Consider the following 21,966-nt stretch of genomic DNA (forward strand, 5'->3'; position numbering starts at 1 on the left):
ATGGCTCCTAGAACACGTTGAAAAAAATGGCTAAACCACTGGTTCCATGACCATATCAACGTAATGCTGAGCTGTTAGTGTACCGAAAATGAAGACTAGAGAGGTCTGGCTATCAAACATTATGCTTCCGCATACCATAATCCCCGGAGCAGGACCTGTGTGATGTTTCCTTGTGAATGCTCTTCATGGAGTGGTTTCTAGACCAATATCTGTCCATCATTGCATCCTAGACAAAAGTGGGTTTCATCTCTGAAGAAGATAAACCTTTATTCCAGCCACTATTGCTGTCTTACTTTTCACCATAATTGACTCATAACCTAATATCGTGAAAACAAATTCTGATGGTTTTGTTAATACAATGTCTGATGGCTTAGGCTTGGTATGTGACATCTGATTTCACTTGCAGTACAGAATGGATCACTAGATGCCATTCTTCTAATCTTCTGATCCGTCTGTACAGCGACGAAAAGGAGAAATCTCACAATTATCCCACCAGCCGTCACCCGATTTATGAGAATTCATGTGGCTAAAAAAATTTACTTCCATTCTGGCTTTCATGCCCCTCTCACATGACACAAATTTGAGCTAAAGGATCGATTTATTTAGACTGATGTGCAGTTGCTCAAAAGTATTGTGACGTATTAAGGTGTTTACATCAGATTACAGTCGTAAACTGATTATTGAATTGCCAAAGTACATGAATATGTTGTCATTTGCAGATCGTAGTGACACCTGCTACTTCCTTGATTTGCATAACCTTATGCCTTTTCCTTCTTGGTGTTCCAATTTCAATGGTTTCAGAAACCATAGTTTGTCCAGACTATATGAAAAATCTATGGAGGGCCTCCACATAACCCCTATAGAAAGTATCCCATCCGAGACTCCAGATAGACACAAACTATTAGATGTGAATCCTACTAGATGAGCCTATGAAGGAATTTATTTATAAACAGTTTCTTTTTTTTTACATGTACTAATTTATTTATTTATTAATTTATTTAAATGGTGTTAAAAACAACAGTGAAAAGATAGATTTAATATACACTGCTCAAAAAAATAAAGGGAACACTCAAATAACACATCCTAGATCTGAATGAATGAAATATTCTCATTGAATACTTTGTTTTGTACAAAGTTGAATGTGCTGACAACAAAATCACACAAAAATCATCAATGGAAATCAAATTTATTAACCAATGGAGGCCTGGATTTGGAGTCACCCCCAAAATTAAAGAGGAAAAACACACTACAAGCTGATCCAACTTTGATGTAATGTCCTTAAAACAAGTCAAAATGAGGCTCAGTATTGTGTGTGGCCTCCACGTGCCTGTATGACCTCCCTACAATGCCTGGGAATGCTCCTGATGAGGTTGCGGATGGTCTCCTGTGGGATCTCCTCCCAGACCTCGACTAAAGCATTCGCCAACTCCTGGACAGTCTGTGGTGCAACGTGACGTTGGTGGATGGAGCGAGACATGATGTTCCAGATGTGCTCAATCGGATTCAGGTCTGGGGAACGGGCAGCCAGTCCATAGCTTCAATGCCTTCATCTTGCAGGAACTGCTGACACACTCCAGACACATGAGGTCTGGCACTGTCCTGCATTAGGAGGAACCCTAGAGCCAACCGCACAAGCATATGGTCTCACAAGGGGTCTGAGGATCTCACCTCGGTACCTAATGGCAGTCAGGCTACCTCTGGCGAGCACATGGAGGGCTGTGCGGTCCTCCAAAGAAATGCCACCCCACACCATTACTGACCCACTGCCAAACCGGTCATGCTGAAGGATGTTGCAGGCAGCAGATCGCTCTCCACTGCGTCTCCAGACTCTGTCACATGTGCTCAGTGTGAACCTGCTTTCATCTGTGAAGAGCACAGGGCGCCAGTGGCGACTTTGACTATCCTGGTGTTCTGTGGCAAATGCCAAGCGTCCTGCACGGTGTTGGGCTGTGAGCACAACCCCCATCTGTGGACATCGGGCCCTCATACCACCCTCATGGAGTCAGTTTCTAACCGTTTGTGCAGACACATGCACATTTGTGGCCTGCTGGAGTTCATTTTGCAGGGCTCTGACAGTGCTCTTCCTGTTCCTCCTTGCACAAAGGCAGAGATAGCGGTACTGCTGCTGGGTTGTTGCCCTCCTAAGGCCCCTTCCACGTCCCCTGGTGAACTGGCCTGTCTCCTGGTAGCGCCTCCAGCCTCTGGACACTACGCTGACAGACACAGCAAAACCTTCTTGCCACAGCTCGCATTGATGTGCCATCCTGGATGAGCTGCACTATCTGAGCAACTTCTGTCGGTTGTAGAGTCCGTCTCATGCTACCACGAGTGTGAAAGCACAACCAACATTCAAAAGTGACCAAAACATCAGCCAGAAAGCATTGGTACTGAGATGTGGTCTGTGGTCCCCACCTGCAGAACCACTCCTTTATTGAGTGTGTCTTGATAATTGCCAATAATTTCCATCTATTGTCTATTCCATTTGCACAACAGCATGTGAAATTGATTGTCAATCAGTGTTGCTTCCTAAGTGGACAGTTTGATTTCACAGAAGTTTGATTTACTTGGAGTTATATTCTGTTGTTTAAGTGTTCCCTTTATTTTTTTGAGCAGTGTACATTTTATCCTATTTGTGATTTAATTGTTGAAAAGGTGCTGAGAGTAAATGTGTGAGTTCAAGTCCTCTTCCTTTCTAAAGAGGATATTTGCATATTCCAATTCCCAGAGGAGCATTGCATGGCCTATAAGTGTCTTTTGCACCGGCTTTGCAGTCTCCGTAAGTAGAAATGTTCCCTTAAACCTTGAGATTAGTGGGACAGCAGGAGTTCTCTGGGGTTGCTCCAAGATGAGGTATTGTTTTTTGATGCTATATGCTGGTTATATGAATCTCACTATTAGCTAAGCTCAAGCATAGAATTGTTCGAAAAGGCAGTTTTGAGCACAGCCACCCTAGTAGAATAATACCTCACGCACACTGGGTGGTGCGCTAGAAAGTACGCCGGGTGGCTTATATAGACATTTGGCTAGAGACCCTGCCCCCCAAAGCCATGACTGAGTAGTTTTGGAGCCCAAGGTGCAGAATTGCCCCAGGAGTGGTGACTCTGGGGTGACTTAAACTCACAAGGCGTGGGAAACCCACTTGAGTTTTGGCATATTTGCATGCACTTCTGTTTTCATTCTTTTGAGCACACACCCTTTTCCGGGCCTTCTGGCTAGGATGGGGAATTTTTACAATTCCCAGCCAAGACTCCGGTCAGTTTTACATTTAGCAACGTTCACTAATTATATTATTTGTTTCACTGTGTGTTACCCTTTTCATTGTGTGTCCTGTCACAAGGACTATTCAGGATATGGTTCCCTGTACAGACTAGAGGGGGAGCTTGTGGCCATCAGGTTTGCTCCCCTTGCTCTCCTCTCTTGGGAGGGGAGCCAATCTGGATTGGCTCCTAGTCTAACTGGGGTGGCAGCCCAGGTGGATGCTGGGCGCAATACTGGGTCTCCTTGACTTCGGCTACAGGAGGCCATTAGTCCCTGACCCTCACCGCGGCTCGGAGAGACAGGAATGGTTTATTTTGGGTCCTTCTCATGTTGGAGAGTGTTGCGATGGACCGCATCCTAGTGCACTTTTCTCTAACACATCTTTAGCACACTTCAGATTTCAGGCTTTAAAAAAATATATATATATGTATATATATATATTTATATATATATATATATATATATATATACTGGTTATATGAATATGGGTCTTTCAATTTGTGTTTTATAAATGGGGTTTAATCACTGTTTATCATGTTTGATTGTTAATATGTGATGCAACTTCTGGTAGAAAGAGTATTAAGTATGCATTTTTATTGGCTGTCTTTGTAGAGCCTGATGAAGACCTCAAGCCGGGGTGGAAACATGTTGCTCTTGTGTCAATAAAAGTCCATGTGCTAATTCACATTGCTCGTCTGGTGAATTGATTTTCCTATGCCATTCAGTTCAGCTTAAGTGTAGCACTCAATAGCGCCACCCGGGGTTTTCTCTGTGAGCCTCTACAGTTCCTCCTGGAACTGTTTCACCTGTTTTCACACTGTTGCTCTACCTAAGGTAGTTTTGGTCCCGGGATTTGTTAGTAGCAGCACAGCAGAACCCTTTCATGGAATCCTGATGCATGTTTTGGTGTTGAGAAGTAAACTGTTCCTTTATTTCTCCTTTATTTTTGTGGTACCACACCAGAAAGCACTGTTTTTTTTTTGCTTTTTCTTCGTAGGTTAATGAGTGTATTACAATTTCCGTAAGCCTGAAGATTGGTGCTCCTGCGTCAATAGACCTAGAATTTTTCTGTTTAAGTGAAATAAATAAAAGTAGAAAAGAAAACAATGGTATTAAAATTCACCAAACTTATCTGTGGATAATGCTGAGAACAATTCCTTATTTGGTGGCTGTTGGTGGTCGTGGTCTGGGTCTTTGTACGCGGGGATATAGAGCCTGAGGTGGTTGCTCATGTCGAAATCATTGTTCAAGTGTAATAATAATTATAGTGCCAGTTAAAAGAGGTGGATAACGGCGTCATATACCGACCGGTCTCACATCTGTAAGGATATTATAAAGGTGACAACTACAATATCCGTTCGCATATATTGTAAAGGTATCCATTATCTAATATAGCCTTCACTTCAAAAGCCACCTCCAGCAGCTGCTCTCCTTGTCACGCAGACGTGTGAGTGCCAGAAGCTACTTCCAAGTATGGCACTTCCGACTTGTGTCTTGAACAGGATCCAGCACTTGTGGTTTGTGGGAAGCGTATACCTTTCACCTGGTTTCTTAGTACTTTCAGCTATAACTGATGTTGTAACTTACATACGTGACTCAACCAAGACATGAAATCGAACATTTTTGGGAGATGTTTTCCTTGATAGAAGCACACCTTTGACATGTTAAGCAATACCACATAAAGGCGTCTTTGATTCATCATACACTTCAGTGAAGGAGAGGCAAAACTATTCCGACAGTACAAATACAATGGAGTAAAACTAAACCTTCAGATACTGTATGATTAACAGCTCAAGGAGTTAGAAGTACATTTCTGTATCACTAAGAATCCTACCTGGTGGTGGGATTACATTGTAGCTGGAGGAGGTCGGGGCAGGGTGTTGTGCACAAGCGTACTTGGGGGGGGTGTTTAATTGAAAATGCTTCTAAGGTATTCATGTGAATCTGGGGAGAATAGTAAAACAATTTTTACCGTCGTCAAAAAGAATAGAAGAGACTAACAGGGACCCTTGAGAGCAACAGAAAGGGATCAGTGGGGGGTCAGAGGAGGTGAGGTATTGCATCTGTTCTTTTTTATCTCACTTAAAAAAAAATTGGCCAATCGACACCATTAACAGAATGCAGTCATTTTGGATGCAATTAATCAATATTCTTGCAATAAAATAAAACAAATGGCTCTTACTGGTACGGAACCACTGAGACAGACCAAAGAGAAAAAGTGCAGCATACTGCTCACCTCAGATAGTTGTGCTATAAACTCAACACAAAGCATACACCAAATATCCACAAGGGGGTCCTGCTGCCAATTCCCAACCATCAGGGAAAAAGTTTTGAGAAGGCACAAAGGAACAGTGCCAGGAGGAACTGTAGAGGAACACAGAAAAACCATCAGGAGGACCTAGTAATTGCTGGATTGGTAACAAACCCAACTCCACAGGATTCACAAATCACATGGACGGGAAAAATTAAGACACTGGCCTCGATTTATCATGGTCTTGATGAGAGGGGAGGGTGGAGTATGATCGCCTGTATTCATTAACAGGCGCACACCTCTTAATGAGTCAGGCGATTTGTGGAGTAAAGTATGCCACCGCTTGTCATGAATTTTGACGACTGGGTTTGCCACGCCCTGGCCCTCCCCAGTCCCGCTCCAGCTCTGCCCACTTTGACAGAGCTAGGCGAAAATGGTGTGAAAATGCCAAAAGCTGTAAAATATTTGCTCAAAAATTTTGCTCCTTTTCAATGCTTTTTACCCCAGTTTTCTGCCGTAAAAGCTCTGTTGAATCGAAGCCATTGACTTTATTGGCATGAAAGCAAATAGTTTCTACCTCAACTTGTGGTCTTCAGCAGACTCATTAAAAACATGCCATCAAAAATGTGCAAAAAATACTTATCCTCCTGCACTTACGAGCACCTCCCATTGATTTCTCTGTGAGCCTCTACAGTTCCTCCTGGGACGGTTCATTTTTGACTTCTTAATCTATATTATGAACTTGAAATACTGACTTCCTCTATAATAAAATATTGATAAGCAGTGGTTTATGATCGGTCACCATCCAGATCTGTAGATAGAATAATACAGTACTTACTAGTTAATTGTATACCTATATATTGATGAGCAATGTTCATGACAGTGAGAGATGGGCTGTTGGTCCACCCTTGACAGCTAGAATACTTTAATAATATACTATTGATGTGTATTCTGAACTCGCTTTAGCTTTGGATCTAAGAACTGAGTGGTTTTTATTTGCTTGTTAAACAGGCTCTGACATAACATCTGTTCTGCGCACGCTTTCCTCCTCCCTAATTCACGCTCTGAGTATGAATCATCACCACTGTCACTGAATTTCTGTCTGGGCCATTCAATGTCGAGGATGAGTAACAAAATATGTCAATATGTAAAAGGAGTAAGGAGGGGAGGGAAAGTTTACTTGGCAAAGCAGCATATACACCTTCTCCTGTAAGGATGCCTGGCCGTAGACAAAACAATGATACTAAACTGTCTAATATATCATTGATGGAGGCATAAATGTGTCACGTACAAAGTATACAAATATATGTACTAGTTCTTTGTATTATTTCTCCTGAGGGTTTATGTTGAAAGTATGTTTACACCTCAAGATCCTGCTGCAAATCTGAACCAATAGAACATGAGGGAATCTGATGTACAGTGGGGAAAATAAGTATTTGATACACTGCTGATTTTGTATGTTTTCCCACCTACAAATAATTGAGAGGTCTGTAATTCTTATCGTAGGTACACTTCAACTGTGAGAATCAAAATAATCTAAAAAAAAAATCCAGAATATCACACTGTATGATTTTTACATAATTTATTTGCATTTTATTGCATAAAATAAGTATTTGATACAGTAGAAAAACCAAACTTAATGTTTGGTACAGAAACCTTTGTTTGCAATTACGGAGGTCAGACGTTTCCTGTAGTTCTTGACCAGGTTTGCACACACTGCAGCAGGGATTTTGGCCCACTCCTCCATACAAATCTTCTCCAGATCTTTCAGGTTTCAGGGCTGTCGCTGGGCAACATTGACTTTCAGCTCCTTCCAAAGGTTTTCTATTGGGTTCAGGTCTGGAGACTGGCTAGGCCACTCCAGGACCTTGAAATGCTTCTTAGGGAGCCACTCCTTAGGTGCCCTGGATGTGTTTCTCGTGTAACTGTCATGCTGGAAGACCCAGACATGACCCACCTTCAATGCTTTCACTGAGGGAAGGAGGTTGTTGGACAAAATCTCGAGATACATGACCCCAACCACACTTAGACACTCAGAAGAGCTGTTCACTTTTCCATTTGTAGAATGGCCCACCCGGCCAGCTTCAAGCAAGTCAAGAGGAGAACACATGTAGCGATGCCCAAATATTGGAGCAGCCACGGTCACACGAAGGTGACGGTGGGATAGTCATCCCTTTGGAGAAAAGCACTCCCAAAGTATGATGTTTCCCCCACCGTTCTTCACGGTTGGGACGGTGTTCTTGGGGTTGTACTCATCCCTTGTCTTCCTCCAAACACAGCGAGTAGAGTTGATAGCAGGATTTTAATCCATGATGGCATAGTGTGTTACTAATGGTAATGTTTCAGACTTTGGTCCCAGCTCTCTTCAGGTCATTGACCAGGTCTGCCCGTGTAGTTGTGAGCTGATTCCTGACCTTTCTCAGAATCATCCTGATCCTACGAGGCGAGATCTTGCATGGAGCCCCAGATCGAGGAAGATTGACAGTCATCTTGTATGGCTTCCATTTTCTAATAATTGCGCCTTCTCAACAAGCTGCTTGTCTTTTCTCCTATAGCCCATCCCAGCCTTGTGCAGGTTTACAATTTTGTCCCTGGTGTCCTTAGACAGCTCTTTGGTCTTGGCCATGATGGAGAGGTTGGAGTGTGATTGATTGAGTGTGTGGAAAGGTGTCTTTTATACAGGTAATGAGTTCAAACAGGTGCAATTAATACAGGTAATCAGTGCATAGTAGGAGGGCTTCTTAAAGAAAAACGAACAGGTCCGTAAAAGCCAGAATTCTTGCTGGTTGGTAGGTGATCAAATACGTATTTCATGCAATAAAATGCAATTTAATTATGTAAAAATCATATAATGCAATTTTCTTGATTTTAAGATTCTGTCTCACAGTTGAAGTGTACCTACGATAAAAATGACAAACCTCTCCATTCTTTGTAGGTGGAAAATTGGCAGTGTATCAAATAATTATTTTCCCCACTGTATTTCCATCATGCTTATGTGTCATATGGTTAAATCTTCTGCATGTAGTAACTTACTTCCTATGTGAAATCCCCACTTAAAGAGAATTGGTCACCAGAGTTTTACTACTCTATCTGAAAGTAGCATGATGAAGGGGCAGAAACCCTGATTCCAGCAATGTATCACTTACTGAGCTGCTTACAGCAGTTTTAATAGAATCCCTGTTTTATCTGCTGCAGATCTACCAGCTCTCTGAGTGCTGAACTCTGTATAACCCCGCCCACTCCATTAATTTGCAGTTTTTTGTGTGCTGAAAGCTGCCAATCAGTGGTGGAGGCGGGCTTATAAAGAGCTCATGAATAAGGAGAACTACATGACAGCAGGTTTACTAGTCCTCTAGTGATAATCTCCTGCTGATAGAACAATAACTTTATCAAAACTACAGCAAGTAGCCTAAAAAGTGATACATCGCTATAATCAGGGTCTCTGCCCCTACATTATGCTGCTCTCAGATTAGGTGGAAAAAGCTGGTTACATATTCCCTTTAAGAAGATTGCCTAGCTGCTTTGATGCAGCATGAATTTTTTTCTTATTGCTTTTATAGCACCAATACAGCATATTCCACGGCAGTTCATTTGCTTCCTTATGCAATTTCATTTCCAAATTATTTTGATGTGGGAGTTAACTGGAGGACTTGAATAACACACATGTAAATTGGTAAAACTATACTATTTTTTGGGAAAAGTTCACACTGACAGACTATAGGAGCCAGTTTTTGCCCAACAGCGGTCCTAGTGTGTTTTACCAGGGAGTTCCTCTGAGTTAATTAACTGGTAGACTTGATAGTGGACTTGACCACTCGGAGTTCGGTGGCTGGCATATAATTTATCTGACATGTTAATTGTTTTAATGTTTGATTTTAAAATGAATTCTGTAATACCCCTCCTCATTCACCAAAACAATTTATGTTGTGCAGTATGTTTTTTTTAACAATAATGGCCAGTTTTGGCCTTCAGTGTTGGCTGTTCAGTGTTTAGTGTTTATTGGTGCTTCTATATAATGATGGGCCTGCACAAAACAAAATCCCACTGGCCTTGGGCTCTCTTTTAACAATATTGTTTATGCTGTATTTTAGGTATTCATTAAAGAGGACCATTCACCACATTTTTCATGTTGAAGTAGACACACAATGTAATAGGCACTGCAGAGCAGAATAAAATGTTTTGGAATTTTTGTTAGTTTTTTTTTTCTTTCTCCTCTCCTTTGTCGAGATATTAATAATTATTATGACTAATATAATCTAAATATTTGGAACTTAAGTAGTTATTGTTTCTAAGTACATTGGGTATTATCAGAGAGATTTCACTGGGGGCGTCCACTTCTTCCTCTTTATGATGCTGACTAATTATAAACAGGCAGCAACATACTAGGGAAAGGAGAACTTTCCCTCACAATAGCATTGACAGTCATGTCATCACTTCAGTGATGACAAACTCAAATGAGCTTTAATGGCAGGACCAAATACACATCAGCATTGACAAAGCAAGCGTAGTGCTGCCAGCTCTGCTATTCTATCCCTCCTCCACACTAAATACTGGAGATGAAAGCTGGTAATCACGCTCAGGTCTGCTGTTCTCAGCACATGTAATCACTCTGCAGTGAGGAGAGCAGACTGTGTCATCATGTCTCACACAGAGTCTGTTCTGAGCTACAGTGGGGGCCTGTTAATGGAGACAGACTGCAATAATAAATACAATTCATCGAATTATGTGACAGTGTTTCAGGAAAAATACAGTTGATACCTGTTTCTCATTCTGAACAGCGACTTTAAGGCCTCTTTCACACAGTTTTTCAGTCAATATTTTGCATCGGTATTTCTAAGCCTAAACCAGGAGATGGTCTGAAACACATTTCCAATATAGTTTTCTCTGTACCTGTTCCACTCCTGATTTTGGCTTATAAATACTAATGCAAAATTGTAGCCAAAATACGAGTGAAAGCAGTCTAACTACAACACTACTTAAGTCAGAAATACTGTGCACTTGCTGAATGTTAACAATATCTTAACAATTGTGATCCCAATTGTATCCTTCCGATAATAATAAAAGGATGGGGCTGAGGTAAAGGATTGCAAAACTGGAAAAAGGTTAGGGGCTTATCTGGAGAGGTGGTTTCACTAAGCTGTGAGTCACGTCATCAAAGGTAATGACAAGGCGGGCAGGACTTGCCAGATTAAACGTGGAACAGCCAAGACTAGGACTATGAGGTAAGCTGGATGCCAGGCTGGCAGAGCAGATCATATGAGAAAACACAGAGTGAGGGGTGTAGACAAGCAAGGGAACTGAAGAAGAATAGCCAGTGTCACAGGTTTACCACAACAGATAGGAGCCAGAAGACCGCCGCGTCTGAGTTCACATACTCCTGAATTGAATAGAAGCACTTCTCTCTCTTATTAAACGGTGCTGGTTTCTTTTAGCAGTGCAAGAGTTAAACTGCTCAGCCTTAAGTCTCTGTAGCTTCCTTCTTGGAAGTTCTCAGCTGTGCAGTATCAGCCACTCTCCTCTCCTAAATAGTCTCTGCTCTGGTAATCTGGATTACCAGTGTTAAGTCTTGTACTGTCTGTTGAGGAGTGGAGGATTCAGTGTTCAGTAGAGGCATTTAAGGAGAGTTGTTCTGTGACTGTCGCTTGGTGTTTTGACTCTGTGCATAGTCCCTTCCTCTTCTATTTTTTGTTTAGCCCCCTAATCCCTTCAGTGCTTTCCCACTGTTGTCTGTGAGTGCATATTTTAAGTGTATGGTATTTTACTTTATCCCTGTACGTCCTTTCCTTGTTTGTCCGGTTTGTGTATTTACATACACTATTCTTCCCCACTTCCTTGGGTGGGGGAGGGGACAGATAAAGGCTGATTCAGGAGTACAGCAAGGTACGTGGCTCCAGCATCTTCTCCATTAGAAGTATCCTTGGGAGCAGGTGTAGCTAGGGTGCCCCTAGCATTAGGGACAGGGTAGGAGCCCTGGTCCAGGGTTATCAGACAACAGTATCATGAAAGCCAGTCCAAGAATTGCTGCAGCATAATGTAAACAAGTCTTGAGGAGACTTCATTATGCTTACAGAAGAAGAAGGGCTAATCAGCAAGCAATGAATAGCCATAGCAGCAGGAATGTAAAGGCAAACTTGTTAATAGAGCAGATACACTGTGATGCAGGAGGGTTTGAAGTGTGATCAAGTACAGGTAACAGTTTGTGATGCTTACACCAGAGAAAGGGTTAATCAGTAGGTATGAGCCAGGAGGCAGATGCAGGATGTAGAATCTACAGGAGTTTCCAGAGATTATTGCAATTTGAAGAACTGAATGGTGTCAAACTCCAAGAAACACGGGAACTGAACATATAGTGTAGTCAATACTCAAGCACACATGTCACAGCTGGCCTTGAAAGGTCTTGAGTAATGATTTCACTGTTCACGAGGCTGCTTATGAAACCCGACATAGGGCACTGCAAAGTGCGACAACTATAGAGGGAAGGAGTGTAGTCTGGCACTGGAGTAAAGACAGGTGTGTAACAGATTAGCTAAAATCCATCAACAGAGCAAAGAAGAGACTAGAGGAAACTGGGTAAGGAATGGAAAAAGGATCTACTGGGAGGGTCAGTATGATATCTTATTATTTTACAGAATTATAAGGAATACTCTTTTTTATTATTACCATTAATATTCAGTCTATTCAAACCAATTAAAAAGCCAAGATTGTGTATTGCACTGTGAATCATAAAATATGATTTGGATTATCAGTGAAGCTGTTGATTTATACTATGATTAATAACAGGAGGAAAATGTCTCATGAACATTTAACTTCATTGCTATGCATATTTAGCATAGCTACAGCCCATATCAGTGCCTCTTGGATACGGTTATTTTTTTATGACTTGTCAATGTTTTCATAGTGTGTATGTTTGTTGATAAAGCCTTGCCATAACACCAGATTACAACAGAGAGTACACAGAGACACCCTTTATTCTTCCTGGTCAGATGAGTTTACTCATGAATTTAATAACCACTGATCTTCCGCTGTACCCACCTTAGACACATAATTGTTTCCGTCATTGTTCAGAAATTTGCTGCCAACAGCAAAAAAGTGTCACAAGAGTTCAATTGACACTGTGACGCCTCATTCTCGAAAGAGCCCCTTTTGAGTTTACCCTGGGAGATGGGGGGACTCGGCGTCGGGTCCTGTGATGAAGAGATGGGGTGCAGCCGTGGCCCGGACCCGACCCGTGCTCAGGGCCGTCACATGAAAAGGAAGATGTTGTGGGCTCGTCCGGGTTGAGTGGCTTATTTAACGACTACGCCACCTGTGGTGCCTGGTGAAGGGTCACCAGCGCCGCTGCAGTCCACCGAGGCCTGGTGTCACGGCGGCCAAAGTTCTCACTGCTTCCCACAGGCGGAGCAAGGCCTCGGGGCAAGCAGGCAGGATGGAAGGGGGGTAGTAGTGCGGGGAGTACGGGCACCGCGTCGCATGGCATGGCGCAGAATGAACAGTCCGGAGGCCATAGGTGTGAACTTCCAAGGCTTTACTCACTTAGAGACGACAGCGGGAAGGCGACTCCCTGCTCCCCGCGGAGTCCTGCGGCTACCAGGGATGGGGGTCCGACTACCTCCGAAGAAGTCCAGCATTCAGTCGGGACCCTACACCAGAGTGTTCCTGCACTACAGACCTCTCCCTTTCCCATCTGTGCGTGTGTAGATAGGCCGGGTCTCCCTTTGAGCTCCCCTCAGAACTAGGGCACGGGTGGCAATTCCTCTCCATCCGATGCCCGGTGGGATCCTCTGGGCCTACCGGGCTTTCCCAACCAGGACTTGGAGTGACGAGGTCGGGTGTCGGGGGCCGGTACCCCTCTTGCAGCCGGAATCCCTCTGAATAGATCAGCTAGGCGAGTACAGGTGGCGCACTCTGCTCCATCTGCATCCTCCCCGGGACCCATTTGCTGTGGAGCCACACTCTAGAGCTCCCGGGCCTTCTTGCTCATGGTCCTTGACCGGGCTGAGATAGTCCTTATCTCCCGCCTGCCCATCATCCCAAGGACTAGGGACTAGGGCCGTGTCTCCATCCCCTGCAGGCCCACACAGGATCCACTTTCATGGTAGGAGATCACGTTCTGACACCAGTCAGGGTACAGCCATAGTACAGCCGAGTACTGTCAGGCATCAGTCCAGAACAGTCAGAGAACACAGAGCCAAGATGGCCTTACATTAAATATTAGATTTGAAGCGTAACTAACTTGTAAGTCCTCCACCCTCACCCACTAACTGGTTCCTACCACTTTGTGTTCCCCAGTCTCCCTGTAACCAGGGGAGCAGCACCTGGTGCATACTAGCTCCATCTGGTGGAGAAGTGTGGTGTTGGATGCAAAGGTTGGGTCACGACTATCACACTGTCCTTACCTCAGAGGAGGAACACTACACTCCATTAGAAAAGTGCAGCATCCCTGTGGCGGTCGAACCCTCAGGGGCGCCACAACACTATATAATTCACGGCGAACATTTGAAACTACTTCTTTTTCATGTTTCAAAAGTATTTGCTATGTTTTAATATTGTCTAAAGTTCTTAAATCATTAAAATTGCAAAATCCTTTTAAAAACTAGCAATTCAGAATTTATTAAAAATTTGGAGAAAATATCTTTTCTCAAGAATGAAAATTGCCTCTTCAGAGAAAAAGAGGAGAAACAAGGAGAAACGTTACCCCTTAGACCTCAGTCCAGAGCCTCTCATATAGCCAAATTAGTTCTCATACTTTGCACTCATGAGGGACAAGAGCCCGAAACACCGTGTCTGTAAATTGAGATTCTGATTTGCCTTTTATCCTAAGTCATATTGCACAACTCGTTAAAGGGTTGATTGTGACTTGTATGATTGCTACTTCCAATAGCTGGTGCTATAGAGTTCAAGTCCTCTTTTGCTCTGAAGAGGCAATTTGCATACTCAAGAATGAAGGGATCTTTAATTATATTGCATAGTTTATATCTATAGTTTACTGTTACAGTATCAGAGTGACAATTCCCTAGGCAAGGAGCAGGCGTTGCTTGTACTCTGAAGCTGGCCGTACCATTGAATCTGGCAAGTTTTAGTTCCCCTGCGCTTCTAAGATGCTGCATAGGCAAAGCTAGCAACATAGGAGCGCGCTCAGCACAGTCATATCGCTAGTCCAAATGTCAATCTTCAAGAAAATGTTTTCATATCCTTAACGACCAATGATGTCTATAACACGTCATGAGCAGGTGTAAGTTCACATATCATGAAATGCTATACATATCATGTTTTTAAGCTGCCACTGCGTGAAAACACATGGTGACAGTGGTACCTGACATCTGAGTGGCACGGCTAGAGATCTGGGGTCCCATTTCAGCAGTCCCCACTCTCTTATTGCTGCGATCGGTCAGTCAGTCTGACCAACCGATCACAGGATGTGATTGCTGTGAAGTGCTGAAACAACAGCACTTCCCTGCAGGATCACCACCAGGCGCTCGGCACAGCTGACAGCCAAACTACTATGGTAACAGCAAGGGCCCGCAGCGCCCCTGGCTGATTAGCCCTCCAGATGCCATGATCGATAGCTATCACGGCATCTGGAAGGTTGTTAGTGGGCTCCTTCTTTCACCCCCATCGGCATCCCCGCGAATAAATCACAGGGAGCTGATGGTTGTCATGGCACCCGGATGTCAAACAATGACCACCTGGTGTGCCAGGTATGGTGGCATGTTGAACAATGTAAAAAACAAATAAAACCAATTCTTCACCTGCTGTAGATTTTCTTATTCTGACTTTCAAAGATCGCAGTAAGTCTCAGCGCACATTTACCCTGCTATCTGCGCAGAGCGCTTATACCAGGTTTTCCGTGTAAATCTCTGAAATACGTGATTCAGATGAGCCTCCAGCGGAATATTCCCAGTAATGAGGCAGATGGAGACACTGTGGATGCTGTCTGGCCTATGATCCAGATATTTCCGTCTTTTTAGGCATGCATAAAAGCATGGTCAGACACAGTTTTGTGCACCTCTTAAAAGACGGACACTGTTGAACAGAGGCCAGATGGAGTCCAGAGTAACTCTGCTGCCTCATTAGTGAATGGATCCCTCTGGGGTTTCATCCGAACCACTTATTTTGTAAATTTAGATGGAAACCCCCAATGTAAGTGCTCTAGAAAAGTGACGAGGCTCCCACCAAAAAAAGACCCAGTGAAATCTGCAATCCCAAATCCAAATACTTCTCCTCTTGAGCCCCAGTGTGCCTAAACTGCAGTATGCATCCACATGTTTAACATTACTGTAGCGAGGAGAGCCCACTTAATTTGCAGGATGCATGTCTCCAGAAGCACGAGCTGGGCACAATGTACGGGCACTACAATGTAATATTTGCATTTTCACTTGGCAACATCCATTGCTGATCGTTTCTGGAAAACATACATGAAGTCAAAATCATCACTACACCTGTAGATAAATTCCCAGAGGGGTGTAAAATGGGGTCCCTTGAGGGGGGATTCTGCTCTTCTGGCACTTAGGGGCTCTATATATGGAGTCTGCAAACTATTCTGCGAAAATTTGTTCTCCAAGAGTCAAATAGCGCTCCATCCCTCCCAAGTCTCGTAGTGTGGCCAAACAGTACTGTACAGCTACATATGTGGTATTGCCACATTCATGAGAAATTGTGAAACAAATTATGTGGCCATTTTTACCTATTTCCCCTTGTGAAAATGTAAAATCTGGGGCTAAAACAACACCACTCAATGGTATAAAATTTTGTGAAACATGTGGTGTCAATATGCTCACTGCACCCCTAGAAGATTTCATTAAGAGGTGTAGTTTGTAAAATGGAGTCACTTATGGGGAGCACTACTGTTCTGACACCTCAGGGGCTCTGCCAATGTGACATGGCACCCGCAAACTATTCGAGACAAATCTGAACTCTGATATTGCGCTCTTCCCTTCTCAGTTTTGCACTGTGCCCCATAAATAGTTTTTGACCACATATGGGGCATTGCCGTACTGAGGAGACATTGTGTAACAGATTTTGTAAATTAAAACTTGTTGGTAAAACAACATTTTAGTTGAAAAAATTTAACTTTTCATTTTCACAGCTCAATGTTATACAATTTTGTGAAATACCAATGTGTAAAAAATACTCATTACATCCCTAGAGGAATTCTTTGAGTGGTGTAGTTTCCAACATGGGGTCACTTGTGGGGATTTCTGCTGTTCTGTAACCTTGGCGGCTCTCCAAATGTGACATGGCGTCCGCAATCTATTCAAGACAATTTTACACTCCAAAAATCAAGTAGCACTACTTCCCTTCCAAGCTCTGCCGTTTGACCAAACAAGAGTTTCTGATCGCATATGGGGTATCCCTGTAGTCAGGAGAAATTGCACAACAAATTTTGTGGCACATTTTCTCTTGATACTTTTCTGAAAATAAAAATTTGAGGCTAAAACAAAATTTTTGGGGAAAAAAGTCATTTTAAATTTTCACGGTCCAATGTTTTAAAATTTCATGAAGCACCTGTGGTTTCAAGATGCTCACCACACCTCTGGATAAATTCCTTGAAGGGTGTAGTTTCCAAAAGGGGGTCACATCAGGGGCTCTGCAAACGCTACATAGCGTCCACTATCTATTTCAGTCAATTTTGCACTCCGAACGTCAAATGGTGCTCCTTCCCAAACAGTAGTTTTCCACCACATATGGGGTATCGGTGTACTCAGGAGAAATTGCTCAATAAATTGTACAGTCCATTTTCTCCTGCTACCTTTGTGAAAATCAAAAATATGGAGCTAAAGAAATATTTTTGAGGGAAAAATGTATTTTTCCATTTTCATGATTTAACGTTATAAAATTCTGTGAAGCACCTTTGGGTTCAAGGTGCTCACCACATATCTAGATAAGTTTCTTAAGGGGTGTAGCTTCCATAATGGGGTTACTTGTGGGGGTTTCCACTGTTTAGGCACATCAGGGGCTCTGCAAGCGTGACATGATGTCTACTATCTATTACAAACAAATTTGCACTCCAAAAGTCAAAAACTCTTTCCCTTCTGAGCTCTGCCGCGTGCTCCCAAACAGTAGTTTTATGGGGTATTGACGTACTCAGGAGAAATTGCAGAACGAATTGTATGGTCCATTTTCTCCTGTTACCCTTGTGAAACTGAAATATTTTGGGCTGAAGCAACATTTTTGGGGGAAAAATTTATTTTTTCACTTTCATGGCTCAATGTTTTAAAATTCTGTGAAGCACCTGTGGTTCAAGGTGCTCACTACACCTCTAGATAAGTTCCTTGAGGGGTGCAGTTTACAAAATAGGGTCACTTGTGAGGGTTTTCCACTGTTTAGGCACATCAGGGGCTCTGCAAATGTGTCATGCGCCATCTATTTCAGCCAAATTTCTGCCCCAAAAGTTAAATGGCACTCCTTCCCTTCTGAGCCCTGCCATGCGCCAAAGTAGTAGATTTCCACCACATATGGAGTATTAGTGTACTTAGCAGAAATTGCACAAAAAATTGTTTGGTACATTTTCTCCTGTTACCCTTGTGAAAATTAAAAATTTGGAGCTAAAGCAACATTTTTGTGGGAAAAATTAATTATTACTTTAATTGTTGTGAAGCAAGAATTAACTTCTTGAATGTGGTTTTGAACACTTTGAGGGGTGCAGTTTTTAAAATGCTGTCACTTTTGGGTATTTTCTGTCACATAGGCCTCTCAAAGTCACTTCAAATCTAATGTGATCTCTAAAAAAATTGGTTTTGTAAATTTTGCTGGAAAATGAGAAATTGCTGGTCAACTTTTAACCCTTATAGCTTCCTAACAAAAAAATATTATGTTTCAAAAATGATGCTATTGTAAAGTAGACATGTGGGAAATGTTATTAACTATTTTGTGTGATTTAACTATATTTTTTAAAGACATAAAAATGTAAAGTTTTAAAATTGCTAAATTTTACCTCATTAATTAAATAGGTTGATTAACTGGTAAACCATGAAGGCCTGTGTGATTAGTAGTCATGGGAGAATTTGACAGAATATTTTTTAACACTTTTGGATACTGGTAGACCACTCATCCGTGCTCTTTTTCTGGCATGGGGGGACACTCAAAAGGAAAAGCAAATTGGTCTTGATTCATTAAAACAGTCCTAATGAGGGCTGTACAGGAATCAAATGTAACAAATTCATACGGAGGTACACGCCATAATAAAATGCACCAAATTCATTAACTGGGATGCGCCACTCATATAGTGACAGTTAGGTACTTGATAGTGGTCGTAACCATGGATACCTAAGCTACTGCAATACCCTGCACATGGGGTAAGCGACATAGCGAATCAGAAGAACAATACTACATTTCTAATTGGAGGTATTTGCTAATATTATTATTATTACACCTACTACATATTGGGATAGGATCTTGGACATTGGAATACCCCTTTAAGCATGCAATCCAGCACTTCTAAATGGAAAAATCTTCTTTATTCAAAAATATTTAAAAATATGTCCAAAGATAAACAGTCTACAGTTGCATGGTACAGTAGCTGGAAAAAAGCTACACGTTTTGAACGATCTTGTTCTAAATCATGCCAAGGTCTATCTGTTTCCATATGTAACATGCTTTTATAAAACCAGGAAGACACATCCTTCAAAACTTAACAACTACTGATAAATGATTATATGCTGACTGGAACACAATGCTCAATATATATAGAAAAACTGTGAGGAGGTACTAATAAAATAATATCAATTGCATAGATAGAGATAAGAATATATGAACGTAAATTTTATGAAAAAAGAGAAAAGAAAAAACTTTCCGGGCAGCTCTTTGCACTTGAAATATGGCCTTTTAAGCTCGTGGAGGTGGAAGCTTTTCACAACCTCATGCCGGCGGCGGCCGGGTGTCCATACTCGGTCCCCAGCCGCCACTATATTTCCCGGTATCGCCTCCGCCTTCCACAAGCACGGGTCCCACAACATTACCAGTGCCCTCCCCAGTGCACGTACTGGGAAGGACCACCTAACCACAAACACGTGGACAGGTAAATGTGGCCAGGGACGGTACGGAGCCAGTCCACAACTTTTTTGGCTTAGAGTTGTATTTAGCTCGGTGAAAGGACTGGCATAGAGGGAAAGCGTATCTACCCTGCGTGTCATTTCTCCCAGGAAGTTCTCTAAAGCTGCTTGCACTTGAAATGTGGCCTGAACATTACTGCTGGTACTTTTCTGTGGGAATTTGCTTGCCTCCTACCAGCCTGGAATATTTCCAGCAAACTATGGTATGACGCTATGGTATTAGCACTGCCCCCAGTACCAGTAGTGAAGCCATCCCCAATTTCCTTCTCAGGAATTTTATTTGGTAGACTGAGTGGCTGCCCAAATACATTTTCTCACAAAGGAGCTGAAGATAGAGTGGCAGTAGGTGCAAGTTTCTCCAGCCTGTTAGATATTAGAGAGTGAACGGCAGCACATTGGATCAGTGGTTAGCATTGAAGCCTTGCAGCGCTGGGATCCTGGGTTCAAATCCCAGAAAGGACAACATCTGCAAGGACTTTGTATGTTTTCCCCATGTTTTTGTGTGTTTCCTCCTCAGTAATAAAGCAGCCATAGAGTGTCTGGGAACCTTCCCACACACTTTTCTTAGCCAGGACTGCTTCTCGGCAGGGTTAGACGGTCCCACCAGAGAATCCTCTGGTGTGCCTTGGCTTCTACCTCAGGAGAGTTCATGATAGCGCTAACTTTGCAGCTGCTATGGGGCTCTTGAGCGGGTGAGAAAGGTTAGCCCTCAGAATCAAATCCTCTGGTGGGCACAATGTTTTTCAATCTGAAACAGCTTCTCAGTGGGAGTTGTATTTCACCACAGCCATATTCTTTAGCTCAGTGACAGGACTGGCATAGAGGGAAACCGTATCTACCCCGGCTGTCATTTCTCTATCACCAGGTTCCGCCCATTGTCACACACGACCATGCCTGGCTGTATGTTCAGCGGTGAGAGCCACAGATCAGGCTGCTGTGTTACAGCTTTCAACAACTATTTAGCGCTGGGCGGTTTGTCAGTTAAGCATTAAGCATGTTATCTTCAGCACAGCCTGTTGCCGCTTGGCCAAGGCAGTGCTGCAGTGCTGTCAGCTTGTGACTGATGTGGTCATTTCGGAGATGGAGGAGGAGGTGCATGAGCTGAACAATGTGATTACATTGAGGTTAAATTGGTGACGCTGTTTTTTATACTAAAGAAAGATCCTATTGTTTGTTTTTTTTTACATTATTTTTTAAGACAAATGCATTCACCGGGAAATGTCATTTTAACATTTTACAACCTTATCTGGCAATGTGGTGTGTGACACATCATCAGACACATCCTTTTTTATTTATGATGGAGGGACTCTGAAAGTCATAAAGTCTATTTTTACAGGGACATCAGACTGCCCTTACTATTCTTAAAAGGCCAGCAGTCGGCCCTAGCTATTGTTAGAGAGCCATCAGCCGGCTATGCTTTGTTGTTCCCATTATTAACAAGTGGATCTCCTGTACTGTTATTGCGTATCCAGTGATGTCAAGGGCTGCCAAAAATTTGGACGCAACCCAATACCCCTTTGAAGACACATAGAGCAGGGCCACAGTAAACAAGGTACGACATGTTCCCATTAGAAAGGAGAGGGTCTGCTATACAGTTATAGGGTATGCAGTGAGTCCAACGGCTGACCAATTTTAGGAAAAACCCCACTAAGAATTTAAAGACACATGGAGCAGGGCCACAGTAACAAGGTACGACATGTTCCCATTAGAAAGGAGAGGGTCTGCTATACAGTTATAGGGTATGCAGTGAGGCCAACGGCTGACCAATTTTAGGAAAAACCCCACTAAGAATTTAAAGACACACGGAGCAGGGCCACAGTAACAAGGTACGACATGTTCCCATTAGAAAGGAGAGGGTCTGCTCTACAGTTATAGGGTATGCAGTGAGTCCAACAGCTGACCAATTTTAGGAAAAACCCCACTAAGAATTTAAAGACACACGGAGCAGGGCCACAGTAACAAGGTACGACATGTTCCCATTAGAAAGGAGAGGGTCTGCTCTACAGTTATAGGGTATGCAGTGAGTCCAACGGCTGACCAATTTTAGGAAAAACCCCACTAAGAATTTAAAGACACACGGAGCAGGGCCGCAGTAACAAGGAACGACAAATTCCCATTAGAAAGGAGAGAGTCTCCCATGTGTTGACCTATGCAGTGAATGCAAGGGCTGCCAAAAATTTGGAGGCACTTCAATGCCCCTTGGAAGAGACGTGGAGGAGGGCCTCATAAAAAAATGTTCCCATTAGAAAGGAGCGGGCCTCCTATACTTGTAATGCCCAAGTGTATGGGCTGACAAACATTTACTCCTGGGGGGTATACTGTATAAAAAAAATTTTTACGGCCATCATAAACACCCTTTAAAAAAATTATGTGGGTGTTGCATCATGGACCACGGTCACCCTGGTG

Source organism: Phyllobates terribilis, unplaced genomic scaffold (assembly GCF_046119375.1).
Source record: "Phyllobates terribilis strain yellow unplaced genomic scaffold, ASM4611937v1 Scaffold_1__5_contigs__length_1240528914, whole genome shotgun sequence".
NCBI classification, from domain to species: domain Eukaryota; kingdom Metazoa; phylum Chordata; class Amphibia; order Anura; family Dendrobatidae; genus Phyllobates; species Phyllobates terribilis.